At 45.5% G+C, this 12,742-nt stretch overlaps 1 protein-coding gene across 4 annotated transcripts in view; it reads right to left on the bottom strand.

Annotated features, from left to right (window-relative positions):
• CUNH17orf100 (chromosome unknown C17orf100 homolog) overlaps window positions 1-12,742 on the bottom strand; it is a 41,189-nt gene that overhangs the window by 10,079 nt on the left and 18,368 nt on the right. Inside the window, exon 4 of one of the 4 annotated variants that reach the window (XM_023530437.1) lies at window positions 10,457-10,931. The exons of 1 other annotated variant lie outside the window; for it this stretch is intronic. The gene's annotated coding sequence lies outside the window, so the exon portion shown is untranslated. Of the gene's footprint in view, window positions 1-10,456; window positions 11,407-12,742 lie in introns of those variants that run through there. 2 more of the 4 variants (XM_023530434.1, XM_023530433.1) reach the window with 2 other exon arrangements.

Genomic DNA, 12,742 nt, shown 5'->3' with positions numbered 1-12,742 from the left:
TCCACGTCCACTGCCCCTTCCTCCTTAAGGTCCTTGGCCTTATGGGACCTACAGGGAAAAGTGTGTGGCCAAGAGCGAGCCCTCCCCAAGGCCCTGCTTACTTAGGAAAGATCATCGAACAAGAGCCCCTTTTGGCTGCCTCCTCTGAGATGAGCTCAGGACAGTGTTGGAGGTGATCTTTGTCTGAAGAAGCGAAGCATTTGGTAGGAGAGAGAAGTATAAAAATGGCTACATGCTCCCCCCACCAAGATAAAACTGACCCACCCTTCTATTACTGCTCTCCATACCGCTGCTGTGAATGTGTCTGCCACACCGGTCTGAGGGCTCCCCAAGGACTTGCACTGCCTGTTGGGTCCCGTACCAGCACTATGACCCAGAGCAGGACACAAGTGTGACTAGTAAATAAACAAGTGATCAACACGGTCAATTAGATCAGGGGTCCCCAACCCCAGGCCACTGGTCCATAGCCTGCTAGGAACCGGGCCGCGCAGCAGGAGGTAAGTGGTGGGTAAGCGAGTGAAGCTTCATCTGATTTGCAGCCACTCCCCAGTCCTAGCTTTGCTGCCTCAGCTCTACCTCAGATCATCGGCATTAGATTCTCATAAGAACACCAGTCCTTGGTACCAAAAAGGTTGGGGGCCGCTGAATTAGATGCACACACCTAAAGGTCAGTGAGGGTCATCCAAAGTGGACATTGAAAGATGAGCAGGACTGGCAAGGCTGATGAGAGAGGATGTGGTGGGGTGGATAGAGGACTCTACCAGACTCCATCTGGTTGAGGGCTGACAAGAAGCTAGGTGGAGGCTTCAGGAGAGCAGATTCTACAGTGAGGAGGCTGACCAAAGGCTGTTTGTATATAATTTCTCTTGAAGTTGGCTGGAGTTACACTAACATTTATAGCCAGGATTGTTTTTAAATGCAAGTAGGAGAAAACCCAGCTAACAGTAGCTTAAACCATAAGGACATTTAATGTCTAATTAAAAAGAAGTGTGGAGGTAGACAGCTACTGGCATTGGTCCAGCAGCTCACTCAGGCCACGAAGGACTTGGGCTCTACCATCCACTCTGCCATCCTAAGGGTAGCTTGCATTTCTTTACTCTCATGCTTGACCCTCATGCTACATACACATCTGCAATGAAGACAAAAAGAAAGGGATGTGGGGCAGGGGCATGACAAAGCCTGCTTCATCTTTCTCTTTTATTAGGAAAGCAAAAACTTTTTCAGAAGCCCCTCGGACTTCCCTTTATGTCTTATTGGCCAGTACTAGGTTATATGCTCACCCTTAGGCCAATCATTGACAAAGAGTAATTGAAATACTTTTGGAATACTACTGAGACCAATTAAGACTCATCTCTTGAGCCTGGGGAATTGGCCTATGTTTCCTGAAATGAAGAGATATCTACCCACAACAAAATCCAATTTCTGGTAGGACAAAAGAGTAGGGAGCTGTTAGGTGGGTGATAAACAGGGTCTGGTGTTATGACACTTTCAGAGGACTGCCCTCATTCCAGGCTACTTGAGTGGCTCCTTTTCCATGGAAATCAGTAGAAATATGTTCCGAGGTAGGCTGAGAGTATATCATTGTCTAGTCAAAGGCTTCAGCTCTGCTTCCACTTCCTAAAGGCCAGGCCTCTTCCAGAAGACCCGCTGGATTGGGAGGCCAGAGTCTGAGTCATGAACCAAGTTCAGTCCTGACATCTGACACTAAACAAGCCAGTCCACTCTCTGGGCCTCAGTTTCCATTAGGAGGGGGCTGGACTAGAAGATCTCTAAGAGTCTGTCCCCAGAGTCATGATTTCCGTTACGCCACCAGATCCTTCATCAACTTGGGCCAGACGCAGTCTCCATCCCCAGTCTCCACTCCATCTCATCTTGGAGTCTATTACACAGCCCACGCCCTGTCCTTATCTGAGTCTTAGCCATTCGATGACTTTTTTCCCATCCATATTTTTGCCTCTTACATTCTATAGAGAGGTTCTACCCAAGACTCTTGAGTTCTTTCCTCTTAGCATCTGGATGAGACATTTAGGCCCAAGGTTAGCTGAACACATAATCCTGACCAGGACTGCTCTCTCAACTGTTTTGCCAGAGACTTATGAATGCACAAGGATCCTATGCATTCCAAAGGTCTGGCCCCTGGGGACCAGAATCGGGACCTTTCCCTGTCTCTCTGAGCTGAGAACTTCCTTAGGGAAAGGCCTGGGCCACCTCCTCAGGCAGGACCAGTGAGCAGGGCATCTCCTGGGACACAGGAATTCCTCTGTCCTCCCCATCATCTTCCTAATACCAACAAAAATAATGAATGATGAGGCTTTTGCTTTAGACCCCAAGCAGGGAATCACATCAGTAGCACAGAGTCCAATTCTCAAAATGAATACAGACATTCTCAGGTATTGATGACATGTCCTTGTTTGTGGAAATAAAGACCATATGTTGGATTGTCCAGTTAAAAACTGTACCTGGCAGTCTCAATCTTAGCTCAGAACTCCTTCTTCCAGGGACTCTATCCCCCTAGTTCCACAGCCTCTGAAAAGCTTGGTCTCCCAACCCACCAGGGAAGTTTGTTTTCACATTAAAAAAAAATTTTTTTCCATCAAGATAAATCTTCCACACCATGGGAGAGGTTTGTACATTTCTTAACAGAAAGCTTATCACTTCAGGCTGAAATCCTTGCAATGAAATATTTAGTTTATTTCCCCTGGTGTCCTGAGACTGAGCTCAGGTTCTCACTTCCCTGCCCCAGGAATGTCTTCCAGGCACTTCTGTGATCTGCCTGTCCAAACACCCAATTCCACCCTCAGAGACACAGGCCGCCCACTGTTGGCAATTTTAGAACACATTTATGTCCCTGCTTTCAGCTATCAAGGGTAGAGAAACACTAAAATTCAATCTCAGAGCACCCTGTTATCTAATCAAGAAATTTTAACTAATTTTTATATTTTTTAAAAAAATAATATGAACACAGTAAAAGAAATTCCAACAGTACAAAAAAGTATTGAGATGTGTCCCTCTCACTTAAGACCTGAAACCCCTATCCCCCTCCAGAAAGACAACCATTGTCAACAGTTTCTTACATGTCTTTCCATGCAATAGATGTATATAGTCTTTATTATATATGGGAGCATATACACATATTCTGTCCTTGTTTCCACCACCCACCCCACTCCCTACCCTTGCTAAATTTATTTGGAGATCATTCCATTTCAGGACATACTAAGTTTGACCAGGGTGTTTTTTTTTAATTCAATAGTTAATTTTGTTTTTAAATTGAGGTAAAATTAAATTCAGTGAATACCATGGATCTTAAGTGTACAATTCAATGATTTAGACAACTGTATACACTGTGTACACCCCATTTCCATTTCCTCCCCGAACATTCTCCTGCCCCTTCCAGTAATCTGCACCTTCTCTAGGCAACCATTGTTCTGATTTCTGTCACCATGGGTTAGTTTTGCCTGTTAAACTTCATATAAATAGAGTCCTACAGTACATACTCTTTTGTGTCTGATTTATTTTACTTAACAAAATGCTTTTGAAATTCATCCCTGTTGTTGTGTATATCCATTCATTCCTTTTGTTAGTGTTGCTAAGGAGTATTCCATTGTATGAACATGTCACAATTTGTTTATTCGCCTTCGATGGACATTTGAGTTGTTTCAGTTTGGGGCTATTATGAATAAAGCTGTTTTAAAATTCTCTGTGCAAATCTTTTTGTGAACATATGTTATCATTTCTTTTGGATGTATGCCTAAGAGTAAGCCTCAGTCTTTTTAAGAGCTGCATAACATTCCATTGTAAGTATATACCATATAATAAAGAAGTCCCCTATTGGTGGGCATTTGGGTTGTTTCCAGTCTTTTGCTAACACTATAATAAACACATCTGCACTTATATCTTTGGGCACCTATGTAAGAACTTTCCTAGAATGGCATGTTGGATCAAGGGATATATGTGTTTAAATGGGACAGATATTGCCAAATGGCTTTCCAAAGAGGCAGTGCCAATATATATTCTCAAGAACCGTACATGAGACCTTACTCTCACACACCCTTAGCAACTCTGTGCATAATCAAACTTCTCAATTTTTGTTAATCCAATAGTTAAAAAACACTATCTAATGATTTTCATTTTTATTACTTTAAATTGCAAGTAACATTGAACATTTTTCACATATTTATAATCCATTTGTGTATCTTTTTTTTTGTAAATTCCCAGTCTTTTTCTCATTTTTTTAAAGTTTTTTTAAAAGGTCTTTTCTTATTCATTTGTAAGAACTCTTTATATATTAAGGAAATTAGTCATTTGTCATAGGAATATTTATAGTACTTGTTAAGATCTGGTGAAGCTAGTTACTATTTATTCTTTTCAATATTTCTCCCTAGCTATTCTCACATCCTTTTCCATAAGAATTTCCAAATCAGCTTCTCTAGTTCCCCAAAAAACCTGATTGCCATTTACTTCTCTAGCTAACTCTCCTACTACTGTTTCTCTCTCTCTCCAGGGTTTCTTGACCTCAACACTGTTGGCAATTATACCAAATAATTCTTTGTTGTAGGGAGCTGTTCTGTGCACTGTGGGATAGTCAGCAATATCTTGGCTTCTATTCACCAGATGTTAATAGCGACCCTGCACCCCACCCCTAGCTGTCTCCAGGCATTGCTAAATGTCTGAGAAACCACTGATTCACTCTGACCTAGCTACACTGATCTCTTTAATGTTCCTAAAACATGCAAAGGACATTACTGCTCTCTCACCTCTTTGCGATCTCTGCTCAAATATTACTTCTCAGCCTGTTTTAAATTGTAACTTCCCTACCTGCCCCCACTCCTATACTGTCCCTGATTTTTCCTATTGCAACTTTCATCTTCTAATATACGATACAATTTACTCCTTTGGCTTTTTTATTTTGTTTGTCTGTCCCCCATATTTAAGAGTGTAAGTCCCATGAAGGCAGGGACTTTTATCTGTTTTGTTCACTCCTGTATCCCTTATGTCTAGGACACATCTGCCACATAGTAGATGCTCAATAAATATTGAATGAATGAGATTTGTAGATTGTTAGGTGAGAAATGACATCTTTACAATATTGATTCATCCTACATAATAAAATGGGATTTCTCCATATATTAAAGTTTTCTGTAAAGTTTTAAAATTTCTTATAAAGGAGAAATTCTAATTTTTTTTTGTAGTAAACATTTGTCCAGCTTGTTTTTTATTTTTTCTATTAGTGGACTTGGGAACTGGAACTGCCTGACTCACAGGAAGGGGGAACGGGCTGCCAGCAGGGTGAGAGTTCCCAGTGACTTCTCTGAGAGGGTGACCCTGGGGCCTGCAGTGATGTCTGGAGGCTCCTTGTTCCCTATCACCCAGCCCAGAGCTTTTCCTTACAGTCTCCTGGTAGGGCCCCTGCCTTGGCTGACAGTACCTCCTAGGCATGCATCCCCATCCTCCTCTCTGAGGGGGCTTTAACCAAGAGACATTGAAGAGACATTGCTCAGGACAGTCCCACTGTGTGGGGTCTCTGTAGAGGACCAAGGGTTTATCTATGAGCTCTCTTGTAGAGCAGGTGACACAAGCTGAGGAGGATCTAACCTTTCCTGGCCTATACCCTAGCCTGAAGGGAGGGACCCGTGCCAGGGGACAGTTTGTTCAGTAGAGTAGTGTATTGAAGGAGAGACCTTTCCTTGGCAGACTCTTAGAAGACAGAGAATGAGGGGCCTTCCTTTCCTCCCTGTGTTTTCACAGACCCATTCGGGTGGGCCTCTGCTCCCCACCTTGCACTGTACTCCCCCCCCCCCAGGCCTGAACTGTGGATGGGGAGACCCAAGGCACAGCCTACCTCTGGACCCTCCTTCGTAAGTGTGGCCCCTTACCTGGGAAATGGGCACAATAACTTTTCGAGGTTCTGAAAACTCTGGGCTGGGCACACATTGGGCACTTTGTGAAGGAGGCTGCTCTTACCTCATCAGCCATGGGTGTCACACCCTGGGGCCTCCTTTTCAGCAGTGCCTATGAGGAGGCCCATCAGGAGGATAGGAGCCCAAGGTCCACCCTAATTGCGCCTGGGGCAGCGACGGGATGGGCCTAAAACTGTGATCTAGTGCCACCCAGGGCAGGAATAAGACCTAAAGAAAAACTGAACTCCAAAAAGTTTAGTTTTGGAGTTTAAATTTTCCAAATGGGCCCCCTCTTCTTGGATAAGTCAACATAAAACAAAATATGCCTGTGAGGAGGGACCAGAAGAACTGACTATTGGTGCGTGGTGCTGTGCAGTTCCTGGGTGCTCTGTCAGGGGGTCCCCAACAGCCTTGCTTAGAGCCCAGAGATGGAAGACCCAGCAGGCAGGTCTGGGCTGTTTCAGAGGCTTGGCTGGGGGCCCTGCAGCTTACACGGAGGCTGGGAGGCTGTGGGGCTGTGGCAGTGTACCGTGGTTTGCCACTTTACATTTATAGCTACAGTGCTTCTCAGTTTACTGTCCCTGTGGAGGGAGGTCTGGCTCTCTGGAAACCACAGCTGTGGTTAGTTGGGTGCCTGCCTGAGTGCTGAGCTGTGAGGGAGGCTCAGAAGTTTCCCAAGACACTGAGGCCCAGTCCCCACCTTGGGCTTGCCCTGGTCTTTTCCCAGAACCTGGTTCCAGGCTGGAGGGAGCTACCAGGATATGGAAGGTCTCTGGGGATCCCTCCCCCAAGTGGCCTTGCCAGAGTGTGGGGTGCTCCTTTGGGCCCCAGTGGACTCTGGGACAAGGGAGCAGATGCAGGAGGTGAGAGTGAGTCTTAAGACTAGAGAAGGGGCTCACTAACCAGGGCTGTGTTGCCTGAAGCTTGATACTGGATGAGCACACAGCATGGAGCTGCTGCTCTCCAATACGAATTCCTTACCCTGCAGGGTTTCACACACAGTCCTACTGTCACAGTGACTGGCCCTGTGCTTTCCCTGCCTCATAGTGTGACTCTCAGCAGACAGCGCAGCAGGCATGCCTCCATTTAGTCAGGATGGGTTCTGAGGCTGGGATAGGTTAGGGAAGCAACCTATGAGTTGCCTAAATGCTGGCAGCTATGGTGGAGCCAAGACCAGGATCATGAGCCTAACTCCAAAGCCCTGTTCTTTTCACTGTACCATGTGGACCCCAAGTTTTGTCTAAACTAGGAAGTGGGATCCTGGGAGACCTGGGAGGTGCAAAGCCTGGCTCCTGTGCACCCACGGTGAATCTACCGTGCTCTGCTCAGTTAAGGGGCTGCTCAGTCACTGACTGGCTTCCTGCCCTGCCCTCCCCAACCTGGGCCCGTAAGCCTTGACTCTGGCCTGCTCTTTGAGAACTCTAGGATTAGAAGAGCAAGTCAGGGAGAGAAGAAGGGAGTCTGGGGCCAGGCCTCAGGGGCGCCTGGAAGCTCATACCCTGCAATCGAGGGAAACCCCAGAGAGCAAACAGAGGAGGGGTTGGGAGCAGGTAGAGTCATGATTATTGGGTGGGGTTTGGAGGAGATCCATGAGAGGGCAGGGCCAACCTTAAGGAGGTGAGGCAGGAAGGCAGCTACCTAAAAATGGAGCTGATTTTCATATAAATAGAACACCTATTGGGTGTGTTTTTTTACAGTTAGGATTTATTTCAGTGTTCCTTTCCTCAGCAAACACTCTTGGCATGCCAGGCTATGGTGGTTTCGGCCTGGTGACAAGGGCAGCTGGCTAGTTCTGGTCATGGTTACCCTTGATCTGGGTATCCGAGGCCAAGAGCAATTCAATTCTATGTTTACTGATGCCGCTAGATTCCTGGTCTGTGCTGAGATGGGGACACAGGGAGGAATCAGGTCCTGTCCCTGACCTCCAAGGTGTAAACAATCCTCCTACAGATTATATATGAGGGGACAGGGCTAACTCAGTCTGTGTCAAACAGGAAAGGCTTCCCAGGACCTATTCTAAGCAGAGTTTTGAAGGATGAATACGAATTTTTCAGACTCTCCTTTTTTCTTGCAACAAACAATAAGCACCCAAGTGCCAGGTGTCAAACTAGTTAACACAGGACACAGACTCTGCCCTGAGAAGTCTAATAGGAGAATCAATGTGAATGGTGATAACAATGTCTTCAATGTTAAAACTGAAGTATGTGCAAGATGCATCAGAGGCCAGATGAAGGAACCATCCACTCAATGTGGGGACATGAGAGCAAGGGTCTGTACGAGAAGCTAGCTGGCTTGTCCCAGGGAGTTGTAGCAGCAGAGCTGTGCTAAGAGATAGGTACTGAGATTTGGCTTTCTTAGTCGCTGAGTGCTTAAGCTGCCCAGGGGCTCGGGCCTGCCAAGCAGCAGCAGGAATGGGGCTAGTTGTTTCAGGCCAATTGTCTGTGGATGAGCTGTGTGCTCTAGGGACCTTTGGACAACTGGGTTCCAGCTCCCAGTCCTTCATGTATGCGCTGGGTGGCCTAGAGCCCCATACTTTACCTTTCTGAGCTCTATTTGCTCATGCCTATGAGTGTACATCATAACACTGGTCACATCTACTTGGCTGCGGTGACGTAAATGAGATGATGCATGTGATGGGTCTCCTGCAGTTTATCGATAAATGGGAGCTGTTCTATCTCCTTTGTGGGCTACCAGGAGGCAGGACTGGGTGTGGAAGGGGAAGTGGTGCTCCAGGTCTGTGAGCAGGGATCCAATCCCACCCTTGCTTTGTCAGGGGCACCTTCATGGGGCAGAGAAATGATGTTCTCTGGTGGATCCCAGGACAGGGACGGGTACGGCCCACTGGGAGGGAGGCCTGAATTGGCCCAGACCTGGTTAGTCATGGGGGCTGTCTGTGTAAGCCTGGCTCCTTCATGCTCCTGTGTCTTTTTCTCCTCTTTTCTGGACTAGGCCCCTTTGGGTGATGCCAGCCTATCTGTGACAACTATGCCCAACAGCCAAGGTTTGGCCCATCTGACCCCAGGACCCTGGTTAGTTGGGGAGAGCAGCATTCATGAATCTTCTAGTTTGCAGAGATCTGAGATTGGCCTGACCAAGGGAGGCTGGCCTGCTCCCCTCAGCTTTCCAGGCCTCTGCTCAGGCCTCTGGCTCAGGAGGGCAAAGCTGGAGCATCCCAGTCACTCATAAGCATCTACAGTTTTCTCAAAAGCCCAGAGCTGACTCGGTCTTCATGCTGCTCTGGGAGGGGCGCCAACAAAACAAGCCTTGTGAAAGGCCCGTTACCTGCCAGTGCTCAGCATCCAAAATAGAATCTTGAGAGCAACAAGGCCTTTAATTCAATGTGTCCCAACAGCAGGTCGGTGTGGGGATAACTATGATCTGACTGGTCTTGAGCTGTAATTATGGAGTCAGAATAAAAAATTACAGGCATTGTGTGGGCTTGTTTTAAATATAACGTAATCCATACCGTCCTCTCTCTTATTTGCTAGATTTGAGGTGAAGTTTTTGGCAGTTGGCACAGGTTTTGCCTGACGTGTAGCAGATAAAAATGACCCTTGTCCAGTGAAAAGGACATGGTGGGAGGCCTCCCCAGGCCCCTAATGTTCCTGACTTCCCTTGGCCCATAGCCCACAATCACACGCATGCATGCGTCTGTGCAGTCCTCTTCGTTATTATCTGCACGTCACATCTCCCCGACTGGTCTCCCTGTCTCCAGTCTCCCCTCCACCAGTCCTCCAGAAACAACTTTGTAAAACACAGTCTCGATACACTTAAGAACCCATTAATGGTGCCACTCTATGGGTAAACCCAAACTCTGAGTTCCTTTATGTCGTGGCCCCAAACCACCTTTCAGCATCTTATCTGGAAACAGCAGCTACAGAACAGAGGCGAAGTACAGGGCCCTGGGGTCCAACTGCTTGTGATCAAACTTGGGCTCCCTGTCTTCAGAGTTGAGTGTGAGTCTAGGTAGGTCACTTCCTCTGTAGTTTGTTGAGGACGGAATGAGGTGACATACTCCTAGAGTGACCCCAGGCATGTCCCTTTTTTTCACCAAGTCTCAGGTTACCTATTAAAAAAAAGCAATAGACTTCCTGCCTTTCGAATCAGCAATTGTTTTTTAGAATGATATATTCTTGGTGCAGTAGTGTGTGGTAACAGGGGCATGCATTAGTTCAACCTTCTAAAAAGCAAAATAGAAACACATATGAGAAGTCTTAAAACATGCTTACACTCTATGAGTAGGAATCTAACCTAAGGGAAAAATCAAATTGTGGACAAAGATACTTAAGTACTTTAGTGTGTTTTTATGCTCTTGAAAAACTGAAAACATAAATGCCCAACATTTGGGTAACAGTAAGTATTTAGTGTGTCCACTTGAAACACTCTTGTGCAGTTATGAAAAATTTATGAAGAACATTTCAATAGATTAAAAATGCTTATAATCTAAAGTTAATAAAACAGATAAAAATTACATATACTGTATGATCTCAGTGATAATAAAAATGTATACGACCACAGAGAGTTGAAATGGAAATATAACAGCAGTTATCTTTGGTGAATTTACAGGATTATATTTTTTCTTTATTGTTTTCTGTATTTTCCAAATATTTTGGAATGGGCATGCACTACTTGTATAACAATGATTTTTTAAAGAGCTGAGTATTACAAATGGTAAATAAAATGAGAGAGTAGAAATTAATGTCGGAGCTCCCATCCAGCTTTTAAGAATCTCTGACTGTAATGTGCTGGAACTGTCCATAGGGTCTGAGAGGTGACAGCAGAGACCCAAACTCTCAAGACCTGTCTCAGTGACAAGCAGCAATAAGTCCAGTGCTCAGAGTCAGCAATTCACCAAGCACGGGGCACATCAAGAGCATCTGCACGCACTTCTTTTGAGGTCAGCTGTCTTTCTGAAATTCTCCCAAGGGCTCAGGAACCTTCAATGCCACTGGACGTGGGGCAGTGCACTTTGTCCCTGCCACATCATGGATTGCTGGTGTGCCCCCATCCACCTGGGTCAAGTGAGTTTTCCACCTGAGAGATGAGCGCTTTCTGCCACTTTGGGCAAGGGGCTCACTGGAGCAGGAAGACAGGCTGAGCTGCTGTCATCGCTGTGGGCCCCTCTGCTGTCTACACATCTGGACTTTGGGGACCCTATTCACTGGCTCTGCCAGATTATACATCTCCAACTACCAGGACATGCAGGTCCCTCTGGCAAATCTGTTTGTCCTGAAGGTGGACAGCCTGTAACATTTCATTAGAGGGGTGTCACTGAGGGACAGCCCCGTCATTTCCAGCCATTTCCAGCCCAGATGAGGCCACCTGGAGAGATGAAAGGGTCTTTTGATGAGCCCCTGGTGTAAGTTAGGGCCCTGAGTTCAGCAGGGGAGGGAGGCCTTAGAGACCAGTGGCCATAGTGTCTGGGTCTAGCTGGCAGCTTGTCCAGGATCTTCATGAGCGAGCCACGTGTCTGCCCAGTTAGAAACCAGAGAAAGACAGGAATCAGAAGCTGAAAGACCAAGACAGACAGACAGGCTTAGAGAGAGCATGGACAACACGTAGCAAGAGGCAATGAAATAGAGAGAGACAGAATGAGACCCAGTGTTACATGGAAGGGAGACCATCACCAAGAATGAACCCCAAGGAGTAGATCAGCACCTAGAACATGCTCATCCTGGCTGCAATCAGGGAAATGCGTATTAGAGTAGCCTGATGTGCCCCTTTTTTAAAAATTAACTTTATTGGGGTAACATTGGTTAATACAATTATATAATTTAATTCAGGCGTACATTATAATTTGACATCTATATATTCTATTGTGTGATTACCACCCAAAGTCCAGTTTCCCTCAGCTACCATATATTTGTCTCCCTTTACCCCGTCTACCTCTCTCCTCCTCCTTGACCCCCTACCCTCTGGTAACCACTAGTCCACTGTTCACATTCTTGAGTCTCTGTTCGTTTGTCCTGTTCATTTGTTGCTTTTAGGTTTACATCCCACATATAAGTGATATCACATGATTTTCAACTTCTTGTCTTGCTTATGCCACTTAGTATGATTATCTCGAGGTCCAGCCATGTTGTCGCAAATGGCGCTATTTTATCTCCTCTTATGGCTAATATTCCATTGTATACATGTACCACAGCTTCTTTAGCCAATCATCTATCGTAGGACACTTCGGTTGCTTCCATGTCCTGGCCACTGTGAATAATGCTGCTATGAACATCGGTGTGCAAATATCTTTTTAGATATGGGTTTTCAAGTCTTTGGGGTAAATACCCAGTAGAGGGATTGCTGGATCATCTGGTAAGCCAATTCTTAGTTTTTTGCGGAACCTCCACACTGTTTTCCATAGTGACTGTACCAATTTGCAGTACCACCAGCAGCGTATGAGGGTTCCCTTTTCTCCGCATCCTCTCCAACATTTGTTATTACTTGCTCTGTTGATTATAGTTATTCCTTACAGGTGTGAGATGGTATCATTGTGGTTTTGATTTGCATTTCCCTAATATCTAGCGATATTGAGCATCTTTTCATGTATTTGTTGGCCACTTGTATGTCCTCTAGAGAGAAGTGTCTGTTCAGGTCCTCTACTCATTTTTTTTATTGGATCGTTTGTTTTGTTGTTGTTGTTATTGAGTCATATGAATTCTTTGTACATTTTGGATATTAGGCCCTTATCGAAATTGTTGCTTGCAAATATATTTTCCCATTTGGATGGTTGCCTCTTTACTTTGTTGACGATTTCTTTTGCTGAGCAGCAGCTTTTTAGTTTGTTGTAGTCCCATTCATTTATTTTTGCTTTTAATTCGCTTGCCTTTGAGGTCAAATTCATAAAATCCTCT

The sequence above is a fragment of the Pteropus vampyrus genome, unplaced genomic scaffold, assembly GCF_000151845.1.
Source record: "Pteropus vampyrus isolate Shadow unplaced genomic scaffold, Pvam_2.0 Scaffold50, whole genome shotgun sequence".
Classification (NCBI taxonomy): Eukaryota; Metazoa; Chordata; class Mammalia; order Chiroptera; family Pteropodidae; genus Pteropus; species Pteropus vampyrus.
The sequence above is the reverse complement of the archived record's forward strand: the minus strand, read 5'-3'. Positions and strand labels throughout refer to the sequence as shown.